The sequence below is a fragment of the Amia ocellicauda genome, chromosome 8 (genome assembly GCF_036373705.1).
Source record: "Amia ocellicauda isolate fAmiCal2 chromosome 8, fAmiCal2.hap1, whole genome shotgun sequence".
Classification (NCBI taxonomy): Eukaryota; Metazoa; Chordata; class Actinopteri; order Amiiformes; family Amiidae; genus Amia; species Amia ocellicauda.
The window spans coordinates 9,739,914-9,751,917 of NC_089857.1; the positions used below are offsets into that span (position 1 = coordinate 9,739,914).

Consider the following 12,004-nt stretch of genomic DNA (forward strand, 5'->3'; position numbering starts at 1 on the left):
AAATAATGATGAAATTGCGTGTATCCAAAGTTAAAACTCGTGATTTGTCGCCCTCTGGTGTGTAAAAGATGCAAAAGCTTACAGCACCTGGTATTCCCAGGCGGTCTCCCATCCAAGTACTGACCAGGCCCGAGCCTGCTTAGCTTCCGAGATCGGACGAGATCGGGCGTATTCAGGCTAGTATGGCCGTAAGCCAGGGAGGCTGTCCCTGACGCTCTACTTAAAGGGAAGGCAATATCCGTTTCTGCCGCTCATACTTGCAGTTGAACTGTCTCTCTACTCTAAAGTCCGGGACACACCAGCGCGCCGCAGACAGTCCCTGCTAACACGAAACGTTGTGGCAACGTTGTGCGTTAGCTGGGGTGCCACACCAGACCGGAGCTATATTTTACAAAACGAACACATTGTCTTGATAATACAGCTGTAATTGAGTGCCTGACACGCCAGTCAAGCGCAATCTTGAGAAGGTGTGCATTTCAGTAAGGATTTCAATTGACATGCAGTATGAAACTGAAAGGAGGTTGCATCACTATGATGCATAACATTGCATGTATTGTATTTTCAAGTGTGTGCATTCATCCTGTTGTCATTTTGTTTTGAAAGCAGAAGAATCATTCAACAGGTTGCTGAGACAAATGTAAACCAGTAAAACATATGAAGAGAAACAAACCTTGAATATAAGTTCAGTTGTTTAAACATTTGACAAACTATGGTGAGGGGGTAAGAAAACACACAAATCCAGCAGCTCCTGTATTTCAATACACCAGAACCCAATATTATTGGCGAGTCGGGTAGTCCATCATCACAGTTCGAGGGCAGGCATCATTTCAGTAATTTCATCCCGTTGCATTCACATCCGTGCCTTGAATGAGATTGAATGTGATCTTTGCTCTCAAGTATGTTCCCAAGTTTTACACTTTCGTGCTTTGCATGAATGGGAATGGAACCGTGTGTGTTGAATGAGGCTCCTTGTGAGCACTGAACTTTGTCCGGTGGAGTTCCTTTTTGTGTTGCTGTAATTGTGTCATTTCTCGATGAGAAAGATTAGGCAACATTTAGTCACTTCTAGCCATGATGCTCAATTTATTTACAAATGTACCCTAGTTACTAGGGACCGTTTACGTTGGAGAACAAGATCTATTGTATGCCTGTGTATTTGGGGAAGTCAAATCTGAAATAATGATGAAATTGCGTGTATCCAAAGTTAAAACTCGTGATTTGTCGCCCTCTGGTGTGTAAAAGATGCAAAAGCTTACAGCACCTGGTATTCCCAGGCGGTCTCCCATCCAAGTACTGACCAGGCCCGAGCCTGCTTAGCTTCCGAGATCGGACGAGATCGGGCGTATTCAGGCTAGTATGGCCGTAAGCCAGGGAGGCTGTCCCTGACGCTCTACTTAAAGGGAAGGCAATATCCGTTTCTGCCGCTCATACTTGCAGTTGAACTGTCTCTCTACTCTAAAGTCCGGGACACACCAGCGCGCCGCAGACAGTCCCTGCTAACACGAAACGTTGTGGCAACGTTGTGCGTTAGCTGGGGTGCCACACCAGACCGGAGCTATATTTTACAAAACGAACACATTGTCTTGATAATACAGCTGTAATTGAGTGCCTGACACGCCAGTCAAGCGCAATCTTGAGAAGGTGTGCATTTCAGTAAGGATTTCAATTGACATGCAGTATGAAACTGAAAGGAGGTTGCATCACTATGATGCATAACATTGCATGTATTGTATTTTCAAGTGTGTGCATTCATCCTGTTGTCATTTTGTTTTGAAAGCAGAAGAATCATTCAACAGGTTGCTGAGACAAATGTAAACCAGTAAAACATATGAAGAGAAACAAACCTTGAATATAAGTTCAGTTGTTTAAACATTTGACAAACTATGGTGAGGGGGTAAGAAAACACACAAATCCAGCAGCTCCTGTATTTCAATACACCAGAACCCAATATTATTGGCGAGTCGGGTAGTCCATCATCACAGTTCGAGGGCAGGCATCATTTCAGTAATTTCATCCCGTTGCATTCACATCCGTGCCTTGAATGAGATTGAATGTGATCTTTGCTCTCAAGTATGTTCCCAAGTTTTACACTTTCGTGCTTTGCATGAATGGGAATGGAACCGTGTGTGTTGAATGAGGCTCCTTGTGAGCACTGAACTTTGTCCGGTGGAGTTCCTTTTTGTGTTGCTGTAATTGTGTCATTTCTCGATGAGAAAGATTAGGCAACATTTAGTCACTTCTAGCCATGATGCTCAATTTATTTACAAATGTACACTAGTTAATAGGGACCGTTTACGTTGGAGAACAAGATCTATTGTATGCCTGTGTATTTGGGGAAGTCAAATCTGAAATAATGATGAAATTGCGTGTATCCAAAGTTAAAACTCGTGATTTGTCGCCCTCTGGTGTGTAAAAGATGCAAAAGCTTACAGCACCTGGTATTCCCAGGCGGTCTCCCATCCAAGTACTGACCAGGCCCGAGCCTGCTTAGCTTCCGAGATCGGACGAGATCGGGCGTATTCAGGCTAGTATGGCCGTAAGCCAGGGAGGCTGTCCCTGACGCTCTACTTAAAGGGAAGGCAATATCCGTTTCTGCCGCTCATACTTGCAGTTGAACTGTCTCTCTACTCTAAAGTCCGGGACACACCAGCGCGCCGCAGACAGTCCCTGCTAACACGAAACGTTGTGGCAACGTTGTGCGTTAGCTGGGGTGCCACACCAGACCGGAACTATATTTTACAAAACGAACACATTGTCTTGATAAAACAGCTGTAATTGAGTGCCTGACACGCCAGTCAAGCGCAATCTTGAGAAGGTGTGCATTTCAGTAAGGATTTCAATTGACATGCAGTATGAAACTGAAAGGAGGTTGCATCACTATGATGCATAACATTGCATGTATTGTATTTTCAAGTGTGTGCATTCATCCTGTTGTCATTTTGTTTTGAAAGCAGAAGAATCATTCAACAGGTTGCTGAGACAAATGTAAACCAGTAAAACATATGAAGAGAAACAAACCTTGAATATAAGTTCAGTTGTTTAAACATTTGACAAACTATGGTGAGGGGGTAAGAAAACACACAAATCCAGCAGCTCCTGTATTTCAATACACCAGAACCCAATATTATTGGCGAGTCGGGTAGTCCATCATCACAGTTCGAGGGCAGGCATCATTTCAGTAATTTCATCCCGTTGCATTCACATCCGTGCCTTGAATGAGATTGAATGTGATCTTTGCTCTCAAGTATGTTCCCAAGTTTTACACTTTCGTGCTTTGCATGAATGGGAATGGAACCGTGTGTGTTGAATGAGGCTCCTTGTGAGCACTGAGCTTTGTCCGGTGGAGTTCCTTTTTGTGTTGCTGTAATTGTGTCATTTCTCGATGAGAAAGATTAGGCAACATTTAGTCACTTCTAGCCATGATGCTCAATTTATTTACGAATGTACCCTAGTTACTAGGGACCGTTTACGTTGGAGAACAAGATCTATTGTATGCCTGTGTATTTGGGGAAGTCAAATCTGAAATAATGATGAAATTGCGTGTATCCAAAGTTAAAACTCGTGATTTGTCGCCCTCTGGTGTGTAAAAGATGCAAAAGCTTACAGCACCTGGTATTCCCAGGCAGTCTCCCATCCAAGTACTGACCAGGCCCGAGCCTGCTTAGCTTCCGAGATAGGACGAGATCGGGCGTATTCAGGCTAGTATGGCCGTAAGCCAGAGAGGCTGTCCCTGACGCTCTACTTAAAGGGAAGGCAATATCCGTTTCTGCCGCTCATACTTGCAGTTGAACTGTCTCTCTACTCTAAAGTCCGGGACACACCAGCGCGCCGCAGACAGTCCCTGCTAACACGAAACGTTGTGGCAACGTTGTGCGTTAGCTGGGGTGCCACACCAGACCGGAACTATATTTTACAAAACGAACACATTGTCTTGATAAAACAGCTGTAATTGAGTGCCTGACACGCCAGTCAAGCGCAATCTTGAGAAGGTGTGCATTTCAGTAAGGATTTCAATTGACATGCAGTATGAAACTGAAAGGAGGTTGCATCACTATGATGCATAACATTGCATGTATTGTATTTTCAAGTGTGTGCATTCATCCTGTTGTCATTTTGTTTTGAAAGCAGAAGAATCATTCAACAGGTTGCTGAGACAAATGTAAACCAGTAAAACATATGAAGAGAAACAAACCTTGAATATAAGTTCAGTTGTTTAAACATTTGACAAACTATGGTGAGGGGGTAAGAAAACACACAAATCCAGCAGCTCCTGTATTTCAATACACCAGAACCCAATATTATTGGCGAGTCGGGTAGTCCATCATCACAGTTCGAGGGCAGGCATCATTTCAGTAATTTCATCCCGTTGCATTCACATCCGTGCCTTGAATGAGATTGAATGTGATCTTTGCTCTCAAGTATGTTCCCAAGTTTTACACTTTCGTGCTTTGCATGAATGGGAATGGAACCGTGTGTGTTGAATGAGGCTCCTTGTGAGCACTGAACTTTGTCCGGTGGAGTTCCTTTTTGTGTTGCTGTAATTGTGTCATTTCTCGATGAGAAAGATTAGGCAACATTTAGTCACTTCTAGCCATGATGCTCAATTTATTTACGAATGTACCCTAGTTACTAGGGACCGTTTACGTTGGAGAACAAGATCTATTGTATGCCTGTGTATTTGGGGAAGTCAAATCTGAAATAATGATGAAATTGCGTGTATCCAAAGTTAAAACTCGTGATTTGTCGCCCTCTGGTGTGTAAAAGATGCAAAAGCTTACAGCACCTGGTATTCCCAGGCGGTCTCCCATCCAAGTACTGACCAGGCCCGAGCCTGCTTAGCTTCCGAGATTGGACGAGATCGGGCGTATTCAGGCTAGTATGGCCGTAAGCCAGGGAGGCTGTCCCTGACGCTCTACTTAAAGGGAAGGCAATATCCGTTTCTGCCGCTCATACTTGCAGTTGAACTGTCTCTCTACTCTAAAGTCCGGGACACACCAGCGCGCCGCAGACAGTCCCTGCTAACACGAAACGTTGTGGCAACGTTGTGCGTTAGCTGGGGTGCCACACCAGACCGGAACTATATTTTACAAAACGAACACATTGTCTTGATAAAACAGCTGTAATTGAGTGCCTGACACGCCAGTCAAGCGCAATCTTGAGAAGGTGTGCATTTCAGTAAGGATTTCAATTGACATGCAGTATGAAACTGAAAGGAGGTTGCATCACTATGATGCATAACATTGCATGTATTGTATTTTCAAGTGTGTGCATTCATCCTGTTGTCATTTTGTTTTGAAAGCAGAAGAATCATTCAACAGGTTGCTGAGACAAATGTAAACCAGTAAAACATATGAAGAGAAACAAACCTTGAATATAAGTTCAGTTGTTTAAACATTTGACAAACTATGGTGAGGGGGTAAGAAAACACACAAATCCAGCAGCTCCTGTATTTCAATACACCAGAACCCAATATTATTGGCGAGTCGGGTAGTCCATCATCACAGTTCGAGGGCAGGCATCATTTCAGTAATTTCATCCCGTTGCATTCACATCCGTGCCTTGAATGAGATTGAATGTGATCTTTGCTCTCAAGTATGTTCCCAAGTTTTACACTTTCGTGCTTTGCATGAATGGGAATGGAACCGTGTGTGTTGAATGAGGCTCCTTGTGAGCACTGAACTTTGTCCGGTGGAGTTCCTTTTTGTGTTGCTGTAATTGTGTCATTTCTCGATGAGAAAGATTAGGCAACATTTAGTCACTTCTAGCCATGATGCTCAATTTATTTACGAATGTACCCTAGTTACTAGGGACCGTTTACGTTGGAGAACAAGATCTATTGTATGCCTGTGTATTTGGGGAAGTCAAATCTGAAATAATGATGAAATTGCGTGTATCCAAAGTTAAAACTCGTGATTTGTCGCCCTCTGGTGTGTAAAAGATGCAAAAGCTTACAGCACCTGGTATTCCCAGGCGGTCTCCCATCCAAGTACTGACCAGGCCCGAGCCTGCTTAGCTTCCGAGATCGGACGAGATCGGGCGTATTCAGGCTAGTATGGCCGTAAGCCAGGGAGGCTGTCCCTGACGCTCTACTTAAAGGGAAGGCAATATCCGTTTCTGCCGCTCATACTTGCAGTTGAACTGTCTCTCTACTCTAAAGTCCGGGACACACCAGCGCGCCGCAGACAGTCCCTGCTAACACGAAACGTTGTGGCAACGTTGTGCGTTAGCTGGGGTGCCACACCAGACCGGAGCTATATTTTACAAAACGAACACATTGTCTTGATAATACAGCTGTAATTGAGTGCCTGACACGCCAGTCAAGCGCAATCTTGAGAAGGTGTGCATTTCAGTAAGGATTTCAATTGACATGCAGTATGAAACTGAAAGGAGGTTGCATCACTATGATGCATAACATTGCATGTATTGTATTTTCAAGTGTGTGCATTCATCCTGTTGTCATTTTGTTTTGAAAGCAGAAGAATCATTCAACAGGTTGCTGAGACAAATGTAAACCAGTAAAACATATGAAGAGAAACAAACCTTGAATATAAGTTCAGTTGTTTAAACATTTGACAAACTATGGTGAGGGGGTAAGAAAACACACAAATCCAGCAGCTCCTGTATTTCAATACACCAGAACCCAATATTATTGGCGAGTCGGGTAGTCCATCATCACAGTTCGAGGGCAGGCATCATTTCAGTAATTTCATCCCGTTGCATTCACATCCGTGCCTTGAATGAGATTGAATGTGATCTTTGCTCTCAAGTATGTTCCCAAGTTTTACACTTTCGTGCTTTGCATGAATGGGAATGGAACCGTGTGTGTTGAATGAGGCTCCTTGTGAGCACTGAACTTTGTCCGGTGGAGTTCCTTTTTGTGTTGCTGTAATTGTGTCATTTCTCGATGAGAAAGATTAGGCAACATTTAGTCACTTCTAGCCATGATGCTCAATTTATTTACAAATGTACACTAGTTAATAGGGACCGTTTACATTGGAGAACAAGATCTATTGTATGCCTGTGTATTTGGGGAAGTCAAATCTGAAATAATGATGAAATTGCGTGTATCCAAAGTTAAAACTCGTGATTTGTCGCCCTCTGGTGTGTAAAAGATGCAAAAGCTTACAGCACGTGGTATTCCAAGGCGGTCTCCCATCCAAGTACTGACCAGGCCTGAGCCTGCTTAGCTTCCGAGATCGGACGAGATCGGGCGTATTCAGGCTAGTATGGCCGTAAGCCAGGAAAACTGTCCCTGACGCTCTACTTAAAGGGAAGGCAATATCCGTTTCTGCCGCTCATACTTGCAGTTGAACTGTCTCTCTACTCTAAAGTCCGGGACACACCAGCGCGCCGCAGACAGTCCCTGCTAACACGAAACGTTGTGGCAACGTTGTGCGTTAGCTGGGGTGCCACACCAGACCGGAACTATATTTTACAAAACGAACACATTGTCTTGATAATACAGCTGTAATTGAGTGCCTGACACGCCAGTCAAGCGCAATCTTGAGAAGGTGTGCATTTCAGTAAGGATTTCAATTGACATGCAGTATGAAACTGAAAGGAGGTTGCATCACTATGATGCATAACATTGCATGTAGTGTATTTTCAAGTGTGTGCATTCATCCTGTTGTCATTTTGTTTTGAAAGCAGAAGAATCATTCAACAGGTTGCTGAGACAAATGTAAACCAGTAAAACATATGAAGAGAAACAAACCTTGAATATAAGTTCAGTTGTTTAAACATTTGACAAACTATGGTGAGGGGGTAAGAAAACACACAAATCCAGCAGCTCCTGTATTTCAATACACCAGAACCCAATATTATTGGCGAATCAGGTAGTCCATCATCACAGTTCGAGGGCAGGCATCATTTCAGTAATTTCATCCCGTTGCATTCACATCCGTGCCTTGAATGAGATTGAATGTGATCTTTGCTCTCAAGTATGTTCCCAAGTTTTACACTTTCGTGCTTTGCATGAATGGGAATGGAACCGTGTGTGTTGAATGAGGCTCCTTGTGAGCACTGAACTTTGTCCGGTGGAGTTCCTTTTTGTGTTGCTGTAATTGTGTCATTTCTCGATGAGAAAGATTAGGCAACATTTAGTCACTTCTAGCCATGATGCTCAATTTATTTACGAATGTACCCTAGTTACTAGGGACCGTTTACGTAGGAGAACAAGATCTATTGTATGCCTGTGTATTTGGGGAAGTCAAATCTGAAATAATGATGAAATTGCGTGTATCCAAAGTTAAAACTCGTGATTTGTCGCCCTCTGGTGTGTAAAAGATGCAAAAGTTTACAGCACCTGGTTTTCCCAGGCGGTCTCCCATCCAAGTACTGACCAGGCCCGAGCCTGCTTAGCTTCCGAGATCAGACGAGATCGGGCATATTCAGGCTAGTATGGCCGTAAGCCAGGGAGGCTGTCCCTGACGCTCTACTTAAAGGGAAGGCAATATCCGTTTCTGCCGCTCATACTTGCAGTTGAACTGTCTCTCTACTCTAAAGTCCGGGACACACCAGCGCGCCGCAGACAGTCCCTGCTAACACGCCACGTTGTGGCAATGTTGTGCGTTAGCTGGGGTGCCACACCAGACCGGAACTATATTTTACAAAACGAACACATTGTCTTGATAAAACAGCTGTAATTGAGTGCCTGACACGCCAGTCAAGCGCAATCTTGAGAAGGTGTGCATTTCAGTAAGGATTTCAATTGACATGCAGTATGAAACTGAAAGGAGGTTGCATCACTATGATGCATAACATTGCATGTAGTGTATTTTCAAGTGTGTGCATTCATCCTGTTGTCATTTTGTTTTGAAAGCAGAAGAATCATTCAACAGGTTGCTGAGACAAATGTAAACCAGTAAAACATATGAAGAGAAACAAACCTTGAATATAAGTTCAGTTGTTTAAACATTTGACAAACTATGGTGAGGGGGTAAGAAAACACACAAATCCAGCAGCTCCTGTATTTCAATACACCAGAACCCAATATTATTGGCGAATCAGGTAGTCCATCATCACAGTTCGAGGGCAGGCATCATTTCAGTAATTTCATCCCGTTGCATTCACATCCGTGCCTTGAATGAGATTGAATGTGATCTTTGCTCTCAAGTATGTTCCCAAGTTTTACACTTTCGTGCTTTGCATGAATGGGAATGGAACCGTGTGTGTTGAATGAGGCTCCTTGTGAGCACTGAACTTTGTCCGGTGGAGTTCCTTTTTGTGTTGCTGTAATTGTGTCATTTCTCGATGAGAAAGATTAGGCAACATTTAGTCACTTCTAGCCATGATGCTCAATTTATTTACGAATGTACCCTAGTTACTAGGGACCGTTTACGTAGGAGAACAAGATCTATTGTATGCCTGTGTATTTGGGGAAGTCAAATCTGAAATAATGATGAAATTGCGTGTATCCAAAGTTAAAACTCGTGATTTGTCGCCCTCTGGTGTGTAAAAGATGCAAAAGTTTACAGCACCTGGTTTTCCCAGGCGGTCTCCCATCCAAGTACTGACCAGGCCCGAGCCTGCTTAGCTTCCGAGATCGGACGAGATCGGGCATATTCAGGCTAGTATGGCCGTAAGCCAGGGAGGCTGTCCCTGACGCTCTACTTAAAGGGAAGGCAATATCCGTTTCTGCCGCTCATACTTGCAGTTGAACTGTCTCTCTACTCTAAAGTCCGGGACACACCAGCGCGCCGCAGACAGTCCCTGCTAACACGCCACGTTGTGGCAATGTTGTGCGTTAGCTGGGGTGCCACACCAGACCGGAACTATATTTTACAAAACGAACACATTGTCTTGATAAAACAGCTGTAATTGAGTGCCTGACACGCCAGTCAAGCGCAATCTTGAGAAGGTGTGCATTTCAGTAAGGATTTCAATTGACATGCAGTATGAAACTGAAAGGAGGTTGCATCACTATGATGCATAACATTGCATGTATTGTATTTTCAAGTGTGTGCATTCATCCTGTTGTCATTTTGTTTTGAAAGCAGAAGAATCATTCAACAGGTTGCTGAGACAAATGTAAACCAGTAAAACATATGAAGAGAAACAAACCTTGAATATAAGTTCAGTTGTTTAAACATTTGACAAACTATGGTGAGGGGGTAAGAAAACACACAAATCCAGCAGCTCCTGTATTTCAATACACCAGAACCCAATATTATTGGCGAGTCGGGTAGTCCATCATCACAGTTCGAGGGCAGGCATCATTTCAGTAATTTCATCCCGTTGCATTCACATCCGTGCCTTGAATGAGATTGAATGTGATCTTTGCTCTCAAGTATGTTCCCAAGTTTTACACTTTCGTGCTTTGCATGAATGGGAATGGAACCGTGTGTGTTGAATGAGGCTCCTTGTGAGCACTGAACTTTGTCCGGTGGAGTTCCTTTTTGTGTTGCTGTAATTGTGTCATTTCTCGATGAGAAAGATTAGGCAACATTTAGTCACTTCTAGCCATGATGCTCAATTTATTTACGAATGTACCCTAGTTACTAGGGACCGTTTACGTTGGAGAACAAGATCTATTGTATGCCTGTGTATTTGGGGAAGTCAAATCTGAAATAATGATGAAATTGCGTGTATCCAAAGTTAAAACTCGTGATTTGTCGCCCTCTGGTGTGTAAAAGATGCAAAAGCTTACAGCACCTGGTATTCCCAGGCAGTCTCCCATCCAAGTACTGACCAGGCCCGAGCCTGCTTAGCTTCCGAGATCGGACGAGATCGGGCGTATTCAGGCTAGTATGGCCGTAAGCCAGAGAGGCTGTCCCTGACGCTCTACTTAAAGGGAAGGCAATATCCGTTTCTGCCACTCATACTTGCAGTTGAACTGTCTCTCTACTCTAAAGTCCGGGACACACCAGCGCGCCGCAGACAGTCCCTGCTAACACGAAACGTTGTGGCAACGTTGTGCGTTAGCTGGGGTGCCACACCAGACCGGAACTATATTTTACAAAACGAACACATTGTCTTGATAAAACAGCTGTAATTGAGTGCCTGACACGCCAGTCAAGCGCAATCTTGAGAAGGTGTGCATTTCAGTAAGGATTTCAATTGACATGCAGTATGAAACTGAAAGGAGGTTGCATCACTATGATGCATAACATTGCATGTATTGTATTTTCAAGTGTGTGCATTCATCCTGTTGTCATTTTGTTTTGAAAGCAGAAGAATCATTCAACAGGTTGCTGAGACAAATGTAAACCAGTAAAACATATGAAGAGAAACAAACCTTGAATATAAGTTCAGTTGTTTAAACATTTGACAAACTATGGTGAGGGGGTAAGAAAACACACAAATCCAGCAGCTCCTGTATTTCAATACACCAGAACCCAATATTATTGGCGAGTCGGGTAGTCCATCATCACAGTTCGAGGGCAGGCATCATTTCAGTAATTTCATCCCGTTGCATTCACATCCGTGCCTTGAATGAGATTGAATGTGATCTTTGCTCTCAAGTATGTTCCCAAGTTTTACACTTTCGTGCTTTGCATGAATGGGAATGGAACCGTGTGTGTTGAATGAGGCTCCTTGTGAGCACTGAACTTTGTCCGGTGGAGTTCCTTTTTGTGTTGCTGTAATTGTGTCATTTCTCGATGAGAAAGATTAGGCAACATTTAGTCCCATCTAGCCATGATGCTCAATTTATTTACAAATGTACACTAGTTACTAGGGACCGTTTACGTAGGAGAACAAGATCTATTGTATGCCTGTGTATTTGGGGAAGTCAAATCTGAAATAATGATGAAATTGCGTGTATCCAAAGTTAAAACTCGTGATTTGTCGCCCTTTGGTGTGTAAAAGATGCAAAAGCTTACAGCACCTGGTATTCCCAGGCGGTCTCCCATCCAAGTACTGACCAGGCCCGAGCCTGCTTAGCTTCCGAGATCGGACGAGATCGGGCGTATTCAGGCTAGTATGGCCGTAAGCCAGGGAGGCTGTCCCTGACGCTCTACTTAAAGGGAAGGCAATATCCGTTTCTGCCGCTCATACTTGCAGT

General features: G+C 43.7%; 11 non-coding genes across 11 annotated transcripts; all 11 read right to left on the bottom strand.

Annotated features, from left to right (window-relative positions):
• Nucleotides 1-75: 75 nt before the first annotated feature.
• Nucleotides 76-194, bottom strand: LOC136755673 (5S ribosomal RNA). Its single transcript, XR_010817788.1, has one exon. It is a non-coding gene; the product is annotated as a 5S ribosomal RNA (ribosomal RNA).
• Nucleotides 195-1,249: 1,055 nt separating this feature from the next.
• LOC136755674 (5S ribosomal RNA) lies at nucleotides 1,250-1,368 on the bottom strand. Its single transcript, XR_010817789.1, has one exon. It is a non-coding gene; the product is annotated as a 5S ribosomal RNA (ribosomal RNA).
• Nucleotides 1,369-2,423: 1,055 nt separating this feature from the next.
• LOC136755675 (5S ribosomal RNA) lies at nucleotides 2,424-2,542 on the bottom strand. The gene has a single exon (XR_010817790.1). It is a non-coding gene; the product is annotated as a 5S ribosomal RNA (ribosomal RNA).
• A 1,055-nt stretch (nucleotides 2,543-3,597) lies between these two features.
• On the bottom strand, nucleotides 3,598-3,716 carry LOC136757377 (5S ribosomal RNA). The gene has a single exon (XR_010819405.1). It is a non-coding gene; the product is annotated as a 5S ribosomal RNA (ribosomal RNA).
• A 1,055-nt stretch (nucleotides 3,717-4,771) lies between these two features.
• LOC136756811 (5S ribosomal RNA) lies at nucleotides 4,772-4,890 on the bottom strand. Its single transcript, XR_010818869.1, has one exon. It is a non-coding gene; the product is annotated as a 5S ribosomal RNA (ribosomal RNA).
• Nucleotides 4,891-5,945: 1,055 nt separating this feature from the next.
• LOC136755676 (5S ribosomal RNA) lies at nucleotides 5,946-6,064 on the bottom strand. Its single transcript, XR_010817791.1, has one exon. It is a non-coding gene; the product is annotated as a 5S ribosomal RNA (ribosomal RNA).
• A 1,055-nt stretch (nucleotides 6,065-7,119) lies between these two features.
• On the bottom strand, nucleotides 7,120-7,238 carry LOC136757148 (5S ribosomal RNA). Its single transcript, XR_010819189.1, has one exon. It is a non-coding gene; the product is annotated as a 5S ribosomal RNA (ribosomal RNA).
• Nucleotides 7,239-8,293: 1,055 nt separating this feature from the next.
• LOC136757056 (5S ribosomal RNA) lies at nucleotides 8,294-8,412 on the bottom strand. The gene has a single exon (XR_010819103.1). It is a non-coding gene; the product is annotated as a 5S ribosomal RNA (ribosomal RNA).
• Nucleotides 8,413-9,467: 1,055 nt separating this feature from the next.
• Nucleotides 9,468-9,586, bottom strand: LOC136756949 (5S ribosomal RNA). The gene has a single exon (XR_010818999.1). It is a non-coding gene; the product is annotated as a 5S ribosomal RNA (ribosomal RNA).
• A 1,055-nt stretch (nucleotides 9,587-10,641) lies between these two features.
• LOC136756440 (5S ribosomal RNA) lies at nucleotides 10,642-10,760 on the bottom strand. The gene has a single exon (XR_010818524.1). It is a non-coding gene; the product is annotated as a 5S ribosomal RNA (ribosomal RNA).
• Nucleotides 10,761-11,815: 1,055 nt separating this feature from the next.
• Nucleotides 11,816-11,934, bottom strand: LOC136755678 (5S ribosomal RNA). The gene has a single exon (XR_010817793.1). It is a non-coding gene; the product is annotated as a 5S ribosomal RNA (ribosomal RNA).
• Between the last annotated feature and the right edge of the window lie 70 nt (nucleotides 11,935-12,004).